Source organism: Alligator mississippiensis, chromosome 7, assembly GCF_030867095.1.
Source record: "Alligator mississippiensis isolate rAllMis1 chromosome 7, rAllMis1, whole genome shotgun sequence".
Lineage (NCBI taxonomy): Eukaryota > Metazoa > Chordata > Crocodylia > Alligatoridae > Alligator > Alligator mississippiensis.
Genome location: NC_081830.1, coordinates 87,871,294 through 87,885,097, shown reverse-complemented (window position 1 = coordinate 87,885,097; position 13,804 = coordinate 87,871,294). Strand labels below are relative to the sequence as shown.

Here is a 13,804-nt window from a genome sequence, read left to right as displayed (position 1 = left end):
CAGCTGGAGTACTGCGTCCAGTTTTGGGCTCCACAATTCAAAAAGGCTGTGGAGAAGCTTGAGAGAGTGCAGAGGAGAGCCATGCGCATGATCAGAGGTCAGGGAAGCAGACCCTACCATGACAGGCTGAGATCCCTGGGGCTCTTCAGCCTGGAAAAGCGCAGGCTCAGGGGTGATCTGATGGCCACCTACAAGTTTATCAGGGGTGACCACCAGGATCTGGGGGAAGGTTTGTTCACCAGAGCGTCCCAAGGGATGACGACTAGGTTGAACGGTCATAAACTACTACATGACCGTTTCAGGCTGGACATAAGGAAAGACTTCTTTACTGTCCGAGCCCCCAAGGTCTGGAACAGCCTGCCACCGAAGGTGGTTCAAGCACCTTCATTGAACACCTTCAAGATGAAACTGGATGCTTATCTTGCTGGGATCCTATGACTCCAGCTGACTTCCTGCCCTTTGGGCAGGGGGCTGGACTCGATGATCTTCCGAGATCCCTTCCAGCCCTAATGTCTATGAAATCTATGAAATCAGCTGTCTTCAACTTCTCCAGGCTAAAATCCCTGCAAGACCTCAAGCAACGACCAAGTGACCTTGAATTGTGCAGCCCTAGCTCTGCTCTCCCTGCCACTCGTTCACAGCCCTAATTTAGGAGCTCCTGCTATTCTCTGCCATCCCTTTGTTATTAATCAACGCCTGCTCCCGTCTTCACCACAGCTCCTGCACTTTGATCCTCTCAGTCCCTGGTCTTATGCAGTAAATTAAAATAGCTTCTCCAAAGCAAGCACTTTTAAGCAGGTAAGGTCTACAATATCACCTCCAAATCAGACAAGCTAGGACAGAGCAAGCCTAGGGTCTATACTGGCTTATTTTATTATTAATATTTGAGTTATAGTACCAGGGTACCAACCAATATGCAGGATCTATTGCAAAAAGTGCTGTAAAAAAATCACAGAGACAGTCACTTTGCCAAAGGGCTTATAGCATCTAAAGCAAACACAGGAATAGTATTAGCCTCCATTTAAAGCCAGGCTTTAACCATGTGGGTCTCATAGGCTGCTTAGCTCAGGATGACCTTGGATTGCTTTTGACCTTGTGCAAAGCACTTACTCTACTTGTGTCCTGGTTCAAAGAGGACATTGGTCAACATGTGATGAGTGAGGGCATTGCTCCTCATGTTGTGGGGAGTAGGGGATGACACTCCTCCTAAGAAACAGCCACGCAGAGATGTGCCAAGTGCAGGGGGTACAAGCAACAGTTGTGCAGGTAAAAGGGTACGTAGCCAGAAAAAGTCTGAAAACCACGCTTGTGGTCCCAGGGGTGGATCTAGCGGGGGATGCAGCGGTGCAGCCGTGCCCCCTTTGATGCCTGCTCCACCCAATCTTTCAAACCAACTGCCTGGGGGAGACGTAGGCAAACAAGTTTCTTTGGGTAAATCCGGGTATATCTTTTATTAAAGCAACTCACATAGTTGGAAAAAAAATCTTTGCAAGCTTTTGCTGGGAGAGACAGGCATTTCTACTCAGGCAGCGCTGAAGGAGTCACTTGACATCTACCTGATTCCTGCTACACTCTTCATTCCAGAGGCATTAATGACCCCTCTCTCCTGTTTTTTTTTAATGCTCATAATGTTATATTAATCAAGCTATTCTTTCTTTTGCAGTACTGCTGTTGGTTCACCTGGTACTAGAGCTCCGCTCTCACAGCCCTACAGCTGTTTTTTTAACTTTAGCTAAAAACATTAACTCAGGTGTGGAAACAACTTTTGGTGATGCACTGGATGCCCGGTCAAGATGCTCAGGACGGCTTGATCTTGTGTTATGAATCTGAAAGAGAAGTGCATTTAATTGTAATGAGCACAGGACTAAAGAAAGAACATCTTTTGATTATTCTTGCCTAGTTTGTTGTGCTTTTAATGACAGAGAAAATGAATGCATATTCCAATAAAGGTGTATTTGTTTGGCTTCAATCTTAAACTGAATATTTTAAGAAAATCAGTATTCCTGCCCAGAGCAGGGGGGTTGGACTCAATCTTTTGAGGTCCCTTCCAGCCCTTGATGCTATTATTATGAATAATGTAGTCTTAGGCCCCTAGCATATTAATAAAGCTTCTAGTTTCTTTGGACCTGAAGAAAAGATGCGCTGTGTTATATGTGATGATGCAAAACAGAATCCACACCTCTCTTCTCAAAATCCCAGATTCCCCACGTCCAATCCTGTCCTCTGCATCCCTGAACACATCTCCCAGGCAATACATTAATGGACATTTTATTCCGCAGCATTTGTTGAATAATTATATTTTCCCTGCCACAAGTTACAGCTTGCAAAGACAGGCAGAGAAGTTATCCGTGATCCCTTGCCTGCACTTTGCCTAGCTCCCCTTTGCTGTCAAACATCTATCTTGCTTCAACCAAGAACAGCACCGCTTCCCTGGTTGCAGAGACGGCCGTGCGCTCGCTTCGTAACACGCTTTGGGGCGCTTGCGTATGGGTAAAACAGTGGCAGCTACAACTTGCTGCTCCGTCTTTTCTTCCTCCCTTTAAAGGTTTCCAAATGAGCACAATATTCAACACTTTTTTAGGTTCCCTTTGCAACATGAAATATCCAATTAGCCGACAACTAATCTGCACAAGGAGTCATGCATATGTCTCCTTCTTTTCTAAAAGATAACAATTCACTCCGTTTGCAAACGCTGTTCCCAGCTATCACTTCTTAAGCATGAAAATCAATAGTCCTCAATTATTTATTGTTCCACATAACAACTAATTGCCTCTTAATTGCTTTTAATGGAACATTTTGAGAGGAAACCCTTAAGTTTTTGTACTGTGCCATGGTCCCCGCCTAGTGATTCTGAATTAATGTGGGGTTGTTAATGTCAACTGTTTGCAACTCAATTATTTAAAACATTCTCATTTCCAACGTTAATTTAATTAGGGTAATCTTCACTTTCTGTCCTAATATACTATGTGCTATTGCTGTGTCCCTACCCAAGGATACTTAGACTCATAGAAAATGAAGGCTGGGAGGGAGCTCAGCAGGTCACATCTAGTGCAACCCCCTGCTCCAAGCAGGACCAGCCCCAACTCCATCATCCCAGCCAAGGCTTTGTCTACCCAGGTCTTCAACACCTCCAAGGATAGAGACTGCACCACCTCTCTGGGAAGCCTGTTCCAGTGCTTCACCACCCTCCGCGTAAGAATTTTTTTCCTAATACCCAACCTCAACCTCCCTTGCTGCAGCTTGAGCCCATTGCTCCTTCTGTCATCTGCCCCCACTGAGACCAGCCCAGCTCCATCCTCTTTGCAGCCCCCCTGCAGGGAGGTGAAGGCTGCTATTCAATCCCCCTTGGTCTCCTCTTCTGCAGACTAAATCAGCCCAGTTCCCTCAGGCTCTCCTCACCAGTCCTGTCCCCCAGCCCCACAACCATTTTCATTGCCCTCCGCTGGACTCTCTCCAATGTGTCCACATCCCTTCTGTAGTGGGGCCACAGCTGGACACAGGACTCCAGATGTGGCCTCCCCAGTGCTGAATAGAGGGGAAGGATCACTGCCCTCGACCTGCTGGCATCGCTCCTACCAATGCAGCCCAGGATGCCATTCGCCTTCTTGGCACAAGGGCACACTGCTGGCTCCTGTCCAGCTCCTTGTCCCCTGTCCCCCCAGGTCCTTTCTGCAGAGCTGCTGCCCAGCCCGTCACCCCCAGCCTGCACCGGTGCAGGGGATTGCTCCCTCCTCAGTGCAGGACTTTGCACTTGTCCTCGTTGAACCGCATGGGATTTCTTTTGGCCCAATCCTCCCATTTGTCAAGGTCACTCTGAAGCCAGTGAGATGAAGGCACACCAGTGCCTCTGGCCAGTACATACAAAGAAGAGATGGGGTTGCATCACAGCTGGCCAGCTTTCACACCCCAGCTTACGTGCCCGGGTGTATGTTCAGGGCTGGGGATGGGGATCAGCCTTTGGCATGACCCTGGAGCATGTCCGCTGGTATCATAGGAGGAGGTGTCACTCGCTCGTTCACCCTGGAGAAGTCACTCACTACAGGAATCCCTGTTGCCTTAGTAAAAGAGCTAAGGGCAGTCCCCATCCCCAGTCTAGGTTGCAGCCAGCACCCACTGCCTCTGGGGAAGGATTAAAAACACCCCGACACAAGGAGCAGGAAGTGGGGAAGGGCAACCAGCACAGCCCAGAAGCCTGGGCAAGCCCCATAGCAGAACATAGGCATCGCTACGCCTCGATCATCCCCAACCAGGGGCTGTCCACCCTCTTCTTGACACCTCCAGTGATGGAGGGTCCACAGCTCTGAAGAAGTTTTTGCTGATATCCAGGGGTCAAGTCCATAACTGCAGGTGAGTGCCTGGAATTTAGCTCTGGAAATGTATTTTCATTTTGTTCTTTTCATTTAAAAAAAAAACAAAAACGAGGCCCATTCCTTACCTGCCCCAGTCAGCACAACCAGAAGAGTACTGTTTTTGCCTGGAAAGGGCAGAGACAGAAACACTTCCAATAAAAGAAGTTGAGCGCGGCAGAATAAAACAGCAATGTTTAAGAAACAGCCTTGGGTTGCAGAGGAAGGTCTGCATTTCAGATTGCACGGCTCTAAATCACAGCTACTTATGACAAAGTCCTTCTCCGAGTGAAGCGAGGCAAGGCTGGAGTTCAAGCCATGCATTATAGAACAGATCTGCCTCACTCAAGCAGCAGCCAGCTGTACCACATCAACAGCCATCCTGTTTTAATTACATCCCCGCCCATCATTAATGTGGAATTGATTAAAAACATAACCCGCCGCAGCGCAAACACTCCCAGCGCTTGGCCCCAGGCTCCCCCTCCATCCCTCCACGCAGCTGCCTGCGTTCATCTGGGGCAGCCCTTTTGCCTCGGCAATGAGGTTCAGAACAGCCCCTTTCCCACACCGGAGGCAGCTTTCCTTCAAGTCTTTATTTCAAAGAAAAACAAGGTCAAGGTTTCCAAAGCCCATTTGAAATGTCCAGGCTCAGCTAGGGGCTGACGGGAATAAGACACAGTCAGAGGTCCTGGAAGAAGATGCATTGTGTTGGTCAGGTTGGATCATTTTAAGCTAATGAGCTGGCTACCGTGTCAGCAAGGACTGGAGGTGCGTGGCTTTGCAAGGGCAGAGACGAGGTGCAGGGAGCAGGCTATGGCTCCATTCACTCCTGCCTGACCGACTAGCAAACTGCCCAAGAATGAAGCTTTGAAAGCTGGAGGTGACAGAAGTAACTTAACGTCCAACCTCAGCTCTGCTCCCAACTATTCCAGCTGGGTGCCAACAAACCAACCCCACTGATACCCAAACAGAGCCTGGCTTCACCCAGACCGATATGCCAGTCACATGGGTGGTGGTAATAGGGAGCATGGGCTTCAACCGGCACTCTGCTCTTTCCTCGGCCCAGCCCCAAACATCCTTGCCAGCTGCTTTATGGAAAGTCCTCAATAGGCACAGCTGGGGGTACGTCTACACATGCACTTTAATGTGCATCAGCCTATTTTAATGTGCATTTAAACCTCACTAAAAAAAAGTGCTATTTAGTTAATGCGCATTAGAATAGGCTAATGCACATTAAGCGTCACTTAAAAAGCCGTGCTCTAGTGAACGTGCATTAAGCCAGACTAATGTGCATTTTCCTAGTACCTTCCCATGGAGGTACTAGCTTTAATGCACATTAACTAGAACGCGTTAATACATGTATAGACATGCCCCCTGGGGACCAGACTCCAGCTAACGACCGCAGGGCTCAGGACTGAGCACTGCAGCACAGAGGGATGCTCAGTGAGTTCAGCTTCTCACACCTCAGGCCCAGAGGACCCTTTCCTGAAACCTCTCTGTCTTCAGCTCAAGCTGGCTCCAACTGGGTGTTAGAATTAAGGAAACCTGATTAAATTCAAGTCTGACCACGCTTCTGGGCCCACCATGCTCCACATACTCCATTCACAGCTTTCCTTCGTTACATAATTATGAAAACTTTCCAGCTAGGACACTTACCAGTTTTCCATGGACAAATATGAATCTATGAATCTATGAAATAAACATTTCCAAGCTCCCACCGCTCACATCTCAAGTCCCAGCCAGTGGCCTCAGAGCTGGAAAGACTCCGCTTGTTATGGGACTCCGTTTTTACTGTTGCACTTAACACCTGAACTAACTTTACGATGCAATTTGTAAGTGAAAGTCCTGGGGACTCCGGGCATTTATGTACAGGCCAGGAGCCAGGCAGGAAACAGTACGGCGGGCTTTCTCACCAGCCCTCATCAATTTGCCTTGACCTTGACCTGAAGCGGACTATCTGGGCTAAGCTCCATTACGATGGTAATTTTTATGAAACAGGCAAGTAGCCCCGGGAGCTGCGCTGAATCTACGAACGTATCCCCCACAAGCACTGAACACATCCATCAGTCAGCAATATTTGCTCACTCTGAGATTGAGCTGGTTTCAACGTAATGAGGTAGAAGAAAAATATTCTGCGCTCAATGACTAGTCTCCTTCCCTAGCCCAGCCCCCGTAATACGTGGATAGGAGACACAAGCACAAAATGTTCAACCAGGATGGAGCTGGAGTCTGAAAAATGATACGCTAAGGTGGGAAAAAATACAAGCTTTGGACCATGCACTGCCTCTTCACCTTACAACATCGCTTTCCTTCGTTAACCCAATGAATTGTGCCATAACATTTGCTTTCTTTACATTAACGACGCAGCAACGACAGCCCATGGAGATCGCAGCAAGAAAAACAGGCAGCCACCGGGCAGCCCTGGAAACATGCTTCAAGATCATTTAAGGGGCCACTGGCCAACTGTTCAAGTGTGCGTGGCTGATGAAGTACGGCAGGGTGGCAGAGAGGGGGGGAAAAAATCAATAATTGTAAGAAATTAAGTGTGCGCTAGAGACCGATTACTGTCCACACCAGAAGGGCCCGTCCTTGCTGTTGGAAAGAAATGGTATCCACTGGAATTAGACAGACTGACAGACCATGTCCGACATGGTAAATATTTCCTGTGAAAGCATTTGAAAAAATTATTGTTGGGGGGGAGGTTGCCCAAAATGCTTCATGGAAATCATCCAATTTTTCTGGAGTTATTGTTATTTATTGAAACTTTGCAAATATGGGGGAGGAGGGATGACTGGGGGGCAGGTGGGGGGCAGGGGGTTGGAAATCAGATCTATGTTTTTTCTTTGAAAACAATGAGACATATCTGCAGAAATAAAAATGTTCCTCAGAATGTTTTCTCTACAATAGAGGGCATTTTCACTTCCACATCCTTCATTTCCAGAAGGAGTGATGCCAGCAGATGGAGAGCAGCGATTCTTCCCCTCTGTTCAGCACGGGGGAGGCCACATCTGGAGTCCTGTGTCCAGCTGTGGCCCCCACTACAGAAAGGATGAGGACACATTGGAGAGAGTCCAGTGGAGGGCAACGAAAATGGTTGGGGGCTGGGGGACAGGACTGGTGAGGAGAGGCTGAGGGAAATGGGCTGATTGAGTCTGCAGAAGAGAAGACCGAGGGGGATTGAATAGCAGCTTCACCTCCCTGCAGGGGGGCTGCAAAGAGGATGGAGCTGGGCTGGTCTCAGTGGGGGCAGACGACAGAAGGAGCAATGGGCTCAAGCTGCAGCAAGGGATGTTTAGGTTGGACATTAGCAAAAACTCTCTCACGGGGAGGGTGGTGAAGCGCTGGGACAGGCTCCCCAGAGTGGTGGTGGGCTCTCCATCCTCAAAGGTTTTAAAGCCCTGGCTGAACAAAGCCTTGGCTGGGATGACGTAGTTGGGGCTGGTCCTGCCTTGAGTGGGGGTTGGATTAGATGCAACCTCGTGAGCTCCCTGACAGTCCTCATTTTCTCTTATTCTAAGAATTACCACACCACACATACGATCCATCCTTAGCGATGCTGCAGACCTGCTGCCCGCTCTCCCTTGGTGTGACTGGACAGTGCAAGTCAAATGGCTTAACCGATTCAGAGACACGCGCACCTTGCCCCAGAGAAGGACAAAAGGAAGCATTCCTACTTCTCCCACCCCAACTCCATCTGGTTCGCTATATGTGAAACAGATGTTTCAGCCACCCCTCGGAGGCCTTCAAGAATGGATGGCAAAGGTTGTATTTGCCGTTCTTGTGTTACTGTGGCCTCATCGAGCATGATTGCAATGGGGGATAAGGAATCTGTAACGAAGACACTTGGCTGGGCTGGTTTAACCGGGGGTGATCCTGCCTTGAGCAGGGAGGCTGGACTAGGCGACTTCGTGAGGTCCCGCACCCCACTACTTTCCTATAGTTCAATAATCCTAACCCAGATTCTACCTTAATCATCTGCGATCTTGTTTAAAACAGTTAAACCAAAGCATGGAAAGTTTTAGGTGAGTCTGAGCAATGTAAGAGTATACAGAAAGGTCAGTGAAGAAGTGAAGTCTGATTACTGACCAATAGCGACACAGTTTAAATCCATCCCCTGTCTGTCCATCCATCCATTGATACAGGGGTTATTAAATTAATTAATAAATACAAGTAAAGAAAGATTCTCAAGGCAACCAAGCAAATGTTTTGCCTTCCAGCTAAAGGCAAACATGAGGACATTATCCAGTTGATTCTTTAACCAAAACCACAAAAGCTTGTTTGACTTTTTTTATCTCAGAATATAGGGGAAGATTTTGAAGGATGCAAGAGCCAGGTGAGCCCCTGAATCCTACTGGGGGTTGGACGCCAAGGTTTTCCAATATGTGCCTTTGGAAATCTCCCTTACACAGAGATGCAACCACAAACATACTGTACCGTGGACAAAATATCCACATTACCCAATACTGCACCAAGCAGAGATGCTAGCTTGGGGGTGAGATGCAGTATGGTGGTATTCGAGCATGATGCTTCATCCAGGCTAAAGGTACCTTGCTAAAAACCATAGCTTCCAGGGCCTGTGCTAGCTCCGATACCTATTCGGCACTGCGTTGTACCCCTCAAACAGAAAGCAACCTCACTCTGACTTCTACCAAATTTTCATGAGTTGAATACAACTCCACCTTTTCCTGTTGTCATGCTGGAGACATTTCAATGATACCAAGTGTCAGATCCATGCGTAAATCGATGTCAGACCAGAATCAGGCTCGCTGACTGGTGAAGTTACTGCACGTTTGCAGCTGAACATGCAGCATCAGAGCCGGGCCCAAAATATCAATGTCTGTTTAGGAGCATGAATGAAATATGTGCATATGTACACACACTAGCAAATACATGTCCGCGTTGCATCATCAGTACCGTATTTCCTCACGTACAACATGCCCTGGAGTAAGAGACACCCCTGGTTTTTGAAAGGCAGATTAAAATTAATTTTAAAAGCTCATTCCTTGCAATACATACCTGAAAACCAGCAGCTGAGGACCTGAGCCTGCTCATCCTTCCCCTCCCTGTGAGACTCCTCCAGCTCTTATGTTCACGTTTGTCCAGTGAGCAGCAGAAACTGCTCTTACCGTATTTCTCACATATAATGCGCATTACAATTTCCAGTGTCAGTTTTTTGGAGGGAAGTGTGTATTATATGTAGGAAAATATGGTATTCATTAACAAAAAAAACATAACTGTTGAGTGAACCACTTCCCATGATAACCAACTCCGTCTTGTCCAGCCACAGGCAGAGAGCTGCAGGTCTCTTCTGAGTATGGAAAAGTTAGCACGCGTTGTTGGACCTGCGTGCTGACCCACCCTGCTGCCCTCCTCATTTAAAAACAAAGCTGCGGGTGATCAGTGTTGTAGATGGCAGGGACTTTGCCTTCTCTAGGAGCTCAGGGCTAAAATCCAGAACGGCTTGAGGAGCCCTGCTTTGCCTGTATATCAAATGCCAGTTCTCAAGTGGTCATCTCCTGTGCCAGACGGCTAGCCCCATGTCTGCACTTTGTCACAGAGATAACTCCACTCTGGTCAATCAGGAGCAGCATCTGCTCACCAGTGGCCTTTGGGGCATGTCTATGCCACCACCACAATGACCCTGGGGCACAGGTCCCAACAGTATCCTTGAGCACACTGTAAAACACGGCTTCACAGTAATTTTGGTAAGTTGGTGGGATTGTTTTCTTCCTGGGCTGGCAGCCTCAGAAGCACGTGGGAGGCAGTATAGGCACATCTCAGCTTCCCCTTGAGGAGACCAGTGGCTTAATTTTTCCATTCAAGGAGTTAAAAATCAACAACATCTACTTGAGTAGGTTTTGTCCTGAGAAGAGCTGGCTTCTGTCACTGCAAGGCTCATTGCTGACTCCCTGCTAACGAGCTTTGCTTCATCGCACGTGTATCGGGGGAGTGACAGTTAAGAAAGAAAAATCTCTGCTTATATGTGCAAATATCAATAGTTAATATAAAGACTGCCATCTACAAGAATGGGTTTTGCTTGGAAGGATCTGGTTCAATAAAGCTGTTGTTACATAGTGCTAATGACAACCTTAGTCCTGTAGAATCGGTTGGCAGAAACTTCTCGTTAAAAGATCATTGACACTGACATTTCCTCTATGTGATAGAAGTTAACACCCCGGCAGCGAACCGTTGCATCTGCACGGACCTGACTGCAGGTCACGGTCTCATTACGACTCTGAAGCTGCCACCACGTTGCCCATGCAGCCCTCAGGGAAGGAAATTTTGGGCACCTTTAGGAGAATCTGTTAGAGATGTTCTTGCAAATCCAGCACCCCTGCACCAAAACGGAGGGATTGCCTGGACTGGCTGTGGAGCGGTGGGTAGGATAGCACAGACATTTTTCTAACTTATAGAAACACACCATTTACAATGTGAAGTTTTTGACCAGGTCTGGCATGGGGAACCAATGTTAATGACAGTTTTGGGGGGCTTTGAAATTTGATTGAAGTTTTAAGATAATAATAATAAAAACCCCAAATTATCCACTGGATCTAACAGTAACCCTGATCATGCTCATCCCTGCAGGGAAGAAAGGGATCAATGGCCATTATCCAGGAGCCACACAACACAAAGGAGCAGGAGGTCATGTTGCTCCACGTGCTAAGAAGCCATTGGCAATGCCACAATGCACTAAGTTGCCTGCCCTTCTCCCAGCTGACAACATCCATACCCAGGGCAGCAGGGGCATGTCTATATGTGCATTAGTGCACTTTAGTTAATGCACATTAAATCTGCTACTAAGAAAATGCACATTAACCTGCCTTAATGCACGTTAACTAAAGGTTTTTAAGTAACACTTAATGTGTATCAGACTATTTAATGTGCATTAGCCAAATAGCATGGTTTTGTTTAGCGACGCTTAAATGCACATGAAAATAGGCTAATGCACGTTAAAGTGCATGTGTAGACGCACCCCAGAAGTACTAGGTACACCTCTGCTGGCTGGCCTCTTCTGTTCCCCATGTGTCATGCCCAGAAATGAGGCTACAGGAATACCCCCAATGCTCTTGAGCTCTCAATCTCCAGCATATTTAGGAGCAGTATTGCGGGGAGGTCTCCTGGGGCCTCATATCCAGGGTGGGTGTGGGTGCAGCAGGATGTTGTGGGCAGGGGTGGGCTTCTCGGCAGCCCTGTCTGGACCACTACAGAAGAGCCCCTAAGTCTGGGGATCTGGTTCTGAAGCCTGGCTCAGAGCCTGGCTCCTGGGATGTCCTGGAGAAGGCCATTCAGCCTCCCTGCAACAATATGTTGAGGGCAACAGTGCAGAATAAATGCATTTGGACTGTGAAGCCCTCAGACACGGGTCCTTGAGGCCACGCCAATCCTTTAGATGCAGAACGTCATCTCAGCTTTCCCTGAGCTTATCTCAAAGCTGGGAGATCTCCTCCACCCCCACACACCTCCCATCTCACTCCTGGCCATCTCTAAACTACCCCCCACATTCACACAGCAGTTATCCCCTTTCTTCTGAACACCCAGGTACCCTTCTGCCAACTTCCTCGGGTCCCCAAATGCAAAAGTGAAGGCAGTGGCAGACAGCAGCTGGTTGCACGTGGCTTTTATTGCCCCAGAGAGTGTCACGTGGCTCCTGCCTGGTACGGGAGACGTATGGTGCATCCAGCTGCCCTCCGTGCTTTGCTGAATGTCACATCCGTCTGGCAACGTCCAGGCTAATCAGTATTTGGAACGCATCCCTCGCTCCCTTTCAGAATTAACCTATGCTAATCTTTTGGGCATCTCGTATTCCTGTCCTACATTATGTCCCCTTTCCAATGCTTCCCTCAATCAATATTCCCGCCAGACACATACTGAGTGCATTTCTCTTCTTATAAACAGAGCTTGGACCCAGAAGATCTGACATTCAGATAAACCCAGCGATCTTTTCGGCTCCATCATTTAAGGGGTTTGCATCTCTCATCAAACACTGAGAGCGCCGGGCACCATCACCAAGCTACCTGCAGCATTTTACCTTAGTTATGGTTTAAAATGCACTCACCACCTGGCATAGGCAGCCCTGGAAAGTGCAAGGCTACTCACAGAACAAGGACGAGGCAAGGTCACTGGGGCACACACTCAGCTGGGGGGACTCCCCCTAAGTTACTGCTTGAGGCTGATGCCCTGTTCACCCCTTGCCCCCAGGTTATACTACTGCACAGGTCAGAAGAAAAAAAACACCTGCTGCTTCCTGAGTCCAGCCCGTACCTTCTGCCTGAGCGAATGTGCATCTGTTAGGAACACATCCAATCTGGACTTCAATAAAATGAAGCAATGGGAAATTGGCCTCAGTTGTTGCATGGTTAACTAGCCTAACTGCACAAGATTGACACGCTATGTCTGAGCCAGAATTTATCTCATTTCAGCTTCCAGCTTCTTACGCCTTCATCTGCTAAATTAAAAGTCCCTTTGCTCTCAGACATCGCCTTCCCATCTAGGTCCTTGTAGCCTGTGATCCAATCTTTTCTTCCCCTTCTCTTTGATAAACTAAAGCAAGCTTTTTTAAAGTCTCCCTCTGTACAGCAGATCTGCAGTGCTCCGGTATTTTTGCAGCTCTTTCTGGAATCCCTTCCCAGCTTTACAACTTCTTTCTTAAAGTGCAGACACCACAAGTAGACACATCATCCCAGCAGCAGTCTTGCTCTTGTTGTGTACAGAGACTCTCCTCAATGAACCACTCGCACATCTCGGTCCTGACCTGCTATTGCCGTCCTCAGGGTTCATCCCTCCAGGCTTTTCTTGCTCCTTAATAGAATCACAGACAACGAGCACTGGAAGGGATCTCAGGAGGTCACATCTAGTCCAACTCCCTGCTCCAAGCAGGACCAGCCCCAACCACATCATCCCAGACAAGGCTTTGTCTACCCGGGTCCTAAAAACCTCCAAGGACAGCACTTCCACCACCTCTCTGGGGAGCCTGTTCCAGCACTTCACCACCCTCCTAGGGAGAAAGTTTCTCCTAATACCCACCCTCAACTTCCCTTGCTGCAGCTTGAGCCCATTGCTCCTTCTGTCATCTGCCCCCACTGAGTCCAGCCCAGCTCCATCCTCTTTGCAGCCTCCCTGCAGGGAGCTAAAGACTGATATCAAATCCACCTCGGTCTTCTCTTCTCCAGGCTGAATTAACCCAGGTCCCTCAGCCTCTCCTCACCAGTCCTGTCCCCCAGCCCCCAACCATTTTTGTTGCCCTCCGCTGGACTCTCTCTAATGTGCCCACATCCTTTCTGCAGCGGGGGCCCACAGCTGGACACAGGACTCCAGATGTGGCCTCCCCAGTGCTGAATAGAGGGGAACAATCATTGCCCTCGATCTGCTGGCAACACTTCTGTGCCAGGGATGGAACCACATTGGAACACGACTGATATTTGGGGGTGTTTGGATTGGCCACTGGATCTGGATTCCCA

At 48.3% G+C, this 13,804-nt stretch overlaps 1 long non-coding RNA gene across 2 annotated transcripts in view; it reads right to left on the bottom strand.

Annotated features, from left to right (window-relative positions):
* Nucleotides 1-458: 458 nt before the first annotated feature.
* The window catches only part of LOC132251457 (uncharacterized), a 47,598-nt gene continuing 34,252 nt past the window's right edge, over nt 459-13,804 (bottom strand). The window contains exon 3 of one of the 2 annotated variants that reach the window (XR_009463557.1): nt 459-1,826. This is a non-coding gene — a long non-coding RNA (uncharacterized LOC132251457). Of the gene's footprint in view, nt 1,827-9,368; nt 13,146-13,804 lie in introns of those variants that run through there. The other variant, XR_009463556.1, reaches the window with a different exon arrangement.